The 5,447-nt window shown below is 38.5% G+C and overlaps 1 pseudogene; it reads left to right on the top strand.

Annotated features, from left to right (window-relative positions):
- The first annotated feature begins 2,587 nt into the window (after nt 1-2,587).
- Nucleotides 2,588-5,228, top strand: LOC142625436 (zinc finger BED domain-containing protein RICESLEEPER 2-like; annotated as a pseudogene).
- Nucleotides 5,229-5,447: the final 219 nt, after the last annotated feature.

Below are 5,447 nucleotides of genomic sequence, written 5' to 3'. Positions count from 1 at the left end.
TTTCTGATGAAGAGAAGGTTGGAACTGTGCAGCCACACGACGATTCCCTAGTGGTCACTCTTAGAATAGGGGGCTACGATGTGAAGAGGGTGTTGGTGGATCAAGGCAGTAAAGCAGAAATCATATACCCTGATTTGTACAAGGGCTAAAGTTGAAACTTGAGGATTTGGCAAGCTATGATTCACCTTTGGTAGGTTTTGATGGAGAAGTTGTTGTCCCAATGGGTCAAATTAGACTACCGGTCCAGGTAAGTTCAGAGGTGGTCGAGGTGGACTTCATTGTTGTGGATGCTTATTCTCTTTATACCGCCATTATGGCGAGACCCTAGCTTCATGCCATGAGGGTCATTTCTTCCACTCTGCATCTCAACGTGAAGTACCTATCAGAGGGCAGGGTAGAGGAAGTGGTTAGAAGCCAATCAATGGCTAGGTAGTGCTTAGTGGCTGCAATTAGGCATCAGACTAGAATGGAGTCCTCGGCCTCTGCTAGAGAGGGCTTATAGCAATCAAAAATGTCGGTTTTATTTATGGATGTGGTAACGGAAGGGGCAAAGTGCGAGAAGTTAGAAAAAATTGTTATAGATAATGATACAGAAAGGTTTTTCCAGGTTGGAGCACAACTGTCTCCTCGAGAGAAGGAAGAGCTGATAATGTTTCTAAGGAAGAATATTGATGTGTTTGCATGGAGTGCTTACGAAGCTTTTAGGGTGGATCCAAATTTCATTTGTCATCATTTAAATGTCAATCCAACCATCATCCCCAAAAAGTAACCGCATCGACGCTCATCTAAAGAGCATTCTGAGGCTATAAAGGAGGAGGTGATCAAGCTCAAGCAGGCTGGGGCTATTAAGGAGGTGTTCTACCCTAAATGGTTGGCCAACATGATGGTGGTGAAGAAGAAAAATGGGAAATGGCGAGTATGTGTTGATTTCACGGATTTGAACAAAGCTTGCCCCAAGGACCCCTTTCCCATGCCTCAGATTAGGGTTATCCAACGGGTCCAGGACCTGACCAAACCACCCAAATCCGACCAACCCAAAGCCCAACGGGTCGACCCGAAGCCCTTGACAGGTCTGATTCGGGTCCTTCTCTCATAAAACTTGACTATTCGGTTCGGGTAGCGGGTTAAGGGTTTAAAAACCCGTATAACCAGACCTGACTGAAGTTTTAGAGAAAAAAAAAATTACAATATCAGATCAAATCACCATCTAACATCTAGTCATGTGTAAATTGAGGATGATAAGACTGAGCACTACCTAATTGAGAACTACACAACACCATCTACCATCTAGAGTCTTCCTTCCAAGCAAAAGCAGAGATCAAATCACCAAAGCAAACATTAGATCGCCTGAACTTCAGAAGAATCAGAATGGCTAAAAGCCTAAAATTGAAATGGCCTCAGTGTTCAATCCCATCAGACTTCTACCTATACTCGCTAATCCAAACAATATCAGTATCTCACAGTCATAGCTCTCTCATATTTCAAAATCTCACTCTCAATATCATTCTCCATTCTCTCTACTCTCAATCTCAAGTCTCAAGTCTCTCTAGTCTCAATCTTAGGCTCCTTTCTCTCTGCTCTCAATCTCAAGTCTCTAGTCTCAACTCTTAACCCCTCACTCCATACCCTCCACCCCTCACTCCATACCCTCCGCCTTCACAGATACACTCCTTTCCAAACCCTAGCTAGCCGCCACCTCATCACCACTCCACAGTCACAGGCTCACGGCTTCGCTTCACTTTCCACCATAAGTTAAAGCCTTCTCATGCTCAGTTGCTCACGGATCAGCTTCTTAGTCTTAAGACTCTTAGCCTCGGGTATATTTTCTTCCTTTTTCATCTATCTTTTTCTCTATTTTGAGATATGGGCATTTCATCTTGTTTAATTTTTTGAGATATGAGTTTTTAATCTTGTTCAATTTATTGAAAATTAGGGGCTCATCTTGTTCAACTTAAAGATTGCTAAGCCGTACTGCCCTAGAGTTACATGTGCTTGATTCTATACTTTTTTGTTTAATTCAAAGATTAGGGGACCAAAACAGACCAAGTGATTGGATTCAAATATGAAACCCTAATTGTCTTGATTTGATTTGTTGGGTCAAAGATGAACCCCTAATTTTATTCCTTGTTCTGTTTTTTTTTTTTTTTTAATGAGCAATAAGTCTATCTTCATTGTAAAAAAAAAAAAAAAGATGAACCCCTAATTTTAAAAGATGAAATCCTAACACGTTTTTATTTTGTTTATTTGATTTTATGGTATTGCTAATTTGTTTGATTCATTTTATTTTCCTAATTTAAAAAATTGAAACCCTAATTTTATATAGGAGTTGAAATTTGTTCAAGTAGGCTACTCTTTTTGCTTCCTCTTCAAGGTTGAATCCCTAACAACTAAGAATTCTCTAAGGTATCATTTATCTTCAGTTGTTTCTCTTTTAACTTATTGTTGTTTGTTTGTTACTTTGTTGTTGTTTTTGTTGCTGTTTTGACCTATTGTTGTTGTTGAGTTACTTGTGTGTGTTCTTGTTACTGGTTTAGTAGTATCATTGTTATGGTAGTTTGCTAATGCATAAATTTGATGTCTTTAGGTTATGAAACCCTCTAGTGATGCACCCCCTTCCCAAACAATACCTACTGCCCAAGCTGAACCTATTGCCCAAGTTGTACCTATTGCCACTCCAACTAATGTTGAGGTTCCCCCACTTCCACCTTAAGGTAAAGGCAAGGTGTGTAATAATAGGAAAAAGTCTATTGCTCGGGACCATTTTGAAAAAATAGATATTGGTGAAGGTCATTTTAAGGCTATTTGCAATTATTATCAAAAAACTTATCTAGCTGATAGTAAGGGGCATGGTACTGCTAATTTATTGAATCATGTGCCAGTTTGTGTTAATGTTAGGACATATGTGATTGGATGTTAGGAACTTATGCCAACATTTTATGTATTGGCTAATTCTTTGACAAAACGCACCTTACTTGTAATTGGGTAGATCCAGGATGTGTTTAATGCTTCAAGAAACAAGATTTCAAGTTCAAGTGTTGAAGCCATGCAAGTCTGTCCAAGAAACAAGTGAAGAAGTGATGTTCATTAAAGCTCAACAGCTAACTCGACAGCTAGCGTCTATCGAGGTTTAAAAAGAGCTGTTTAAGCCCGAGGCTTGACAACTGCTTGACAGCTAGGGTATTTGTCGAAGTTTATGAAATTCAGATTTTCAGTTCTGATTTTCATCCAATCTGTGAATGTATGTTTAGAATTTCTTTTCTCATAACCCTAAACATATATAAGGATTATTTTAAGGGTCGTATCAGGTTGCACAGCCAAGAGTACAATTGCACAAGAGCATAATTTTACAAGTGTGACCGGAAACCTAGTTTGCCCTAGTTCTTGAACAAGCTGCTGTGTTTGTACACCGTAGGGTTTTGTGACCAAACAACTTTGTGATCTTCATTTTTTGAAGAATAGAAGAACTTTACAGCCAACATCCTTCTCAAGTTAGCAATCAAGTCTCATACTAAGATCCGCGCATCTATTGGTTAGTCACATACTGGGAGCCGTGTAATACAAGGAGAGATTGTCACTACAAAACAAGTTCAATCGGGTATTGGAGTAAGGGTTCAACTGTAGGTTGGTATAAGGTACTGGGATTCCTTTACTTGTAATCACTTGTTTTGATAATAGTGGATTCTCGAGAGTTGTGACCTTAAAATAACTCAGTGGGGTTTTTGCCGTGCAAATTTTCCCCATTCATAAAAAAAATCACCGTGTCATTTAATTTTCACTGCATATTTAGTTAATTGGTGATTTGTTTGTACTGCCACACTTATTGCATGTAATTGAACTTAATTAATTCACTTGGTTAATTAATTGGTTAATTCATCACAAGGGGTCAATACGTTTTTGGCCTATCAGTTTAGAACCCTAATAGAGATACACTTAAAGGGCAACAAACCTTAGCGTTTGAACCCAAAATGATGGGGAGGAAGGGTTTCAGCTTCTACCAACAACCTTTACTGTTGAGGCTTCTAGATTGGCACTCGCTAAAATGGTTATAATAGATGAGTTGTCTTTTAGGCTTGTTGAAGGGTATGGGTTTCAAAGATATTCGACAAACTTACAACCTAAGTTGCGAATTAGGGATATCCCATCTCATCAAATTATGGCTAGGGATGTGATTGGCATTTATGGTGTTGAGAGAGAGAAACTAAGAGGGGGCCTTGAAGGGTTGTAGGGTGTGTCTTACTACGGACACATGGACTAGTATTCAAAATCTGAATTATATGTCCCTTACAGGTCATTTTATTGATGATGATTAGAAATTGCAAAAGAGAATTTTGAATTTTTGTCAAGTTGAAGACCATAAGGGGGAGACTATAGGTAGAAAGATTGAGATGTGTTTGCGTGAGTGGGGTATTAATGGCATATTCCCTTTAACAGTGCACAATGCTAGCTCAAATGGTGCCACCATTAAGTTTTTGCAAATTGTAACTAAAGATTGAGTGGGGACTGTTTTAGAACATGAGTTCTTACACATGAGGTGTTGTGCACATATCCTAAATTTGATTGTAAGGGATGGTATGAGAGAAATTGATGGATCCATTGCTAAGGTGCGTGAAGCTGTGAGGTATGTGAAGTCCTCACCAAATAGGAATCAAACTTTTATGGGTTTTGTGGAGAGATTAGGTATAGAGTCTAAGTCTCTTCTTTGTCTAGATGTACCAACTAGGTGGAACTCTACATACCTCATGTTAGAAACCGCACAAAAATTTGAGAAAGTGTTCATATGAATGGACTTTGAGGATGATAGTTATTCTTCATACTTTACGAATAAGGAGAATAGTGGTGGTATGAGATCTCCTAGTGGTATTGATTTCCAAAATTGTAGGACATTTGTGGGTTTTTTGAAGCTTTTTTACAATGCCATGAAAAAGTTTTTAGGTTCTTTGTATGTTACTACAAACACCTTTTTTGATGAGATGTTTGTCATTCAAGAGAATATTTCCCATTTAAGTAAATCTCAAAACCACCTCTTAAAAAACATGGCAACTAAAATGAAATATAAGTTTGATAAGTATTGGGGGAAAGGGGATAAAATTAATCATCTCTTGTATGTGGCTGTGGTTCTTGATCCAAGAAAGAAGTTGAGGTTTTTGAAGTTTTGTTTTTCTGAAATTTATAGGATTGAAGTGGCTGATGAGATGATTGAATTGGCGAGGGGTTCTTTGGTCAAATAGGTATCAAGTGTTGTCCAAATTAGCTAGGGATGTTTTGGCTGTACATATTTCTACTGTTGCTTCTGAGTCAGCGTTTAGTATCGGAGGATGCATACTTGATCCATTTCAGAGTTCACTCTCTCCACTCATGGTTCAAAATCTTGTTTGTGCACAAGATTGGCTTCAAGCCTTGGTTCCAATTTCTTTTTGCAAATCAATGAGTTAGAGACCTTGGAAGAT

This window comes from Castanea sativa, chromosome 2, assembly GCF_040712315.1.
Source record: "Castanea sativa cultivar Marrone di Chiusa Pesio chromosome 2, ASM4071231v1".
Classification (NCBI taxonomy): domain Eukaryota; kingdom Viridiplantae; phylum Streptophyta; class Magnoliopsida; order Fagales; family Fagaceae; genus Castanea; species Castanea sativa.
Note: the sequence above shows the minus strand (reverse complement) of the source record. Positions and strands in the feature narration are given on the sequence as shown.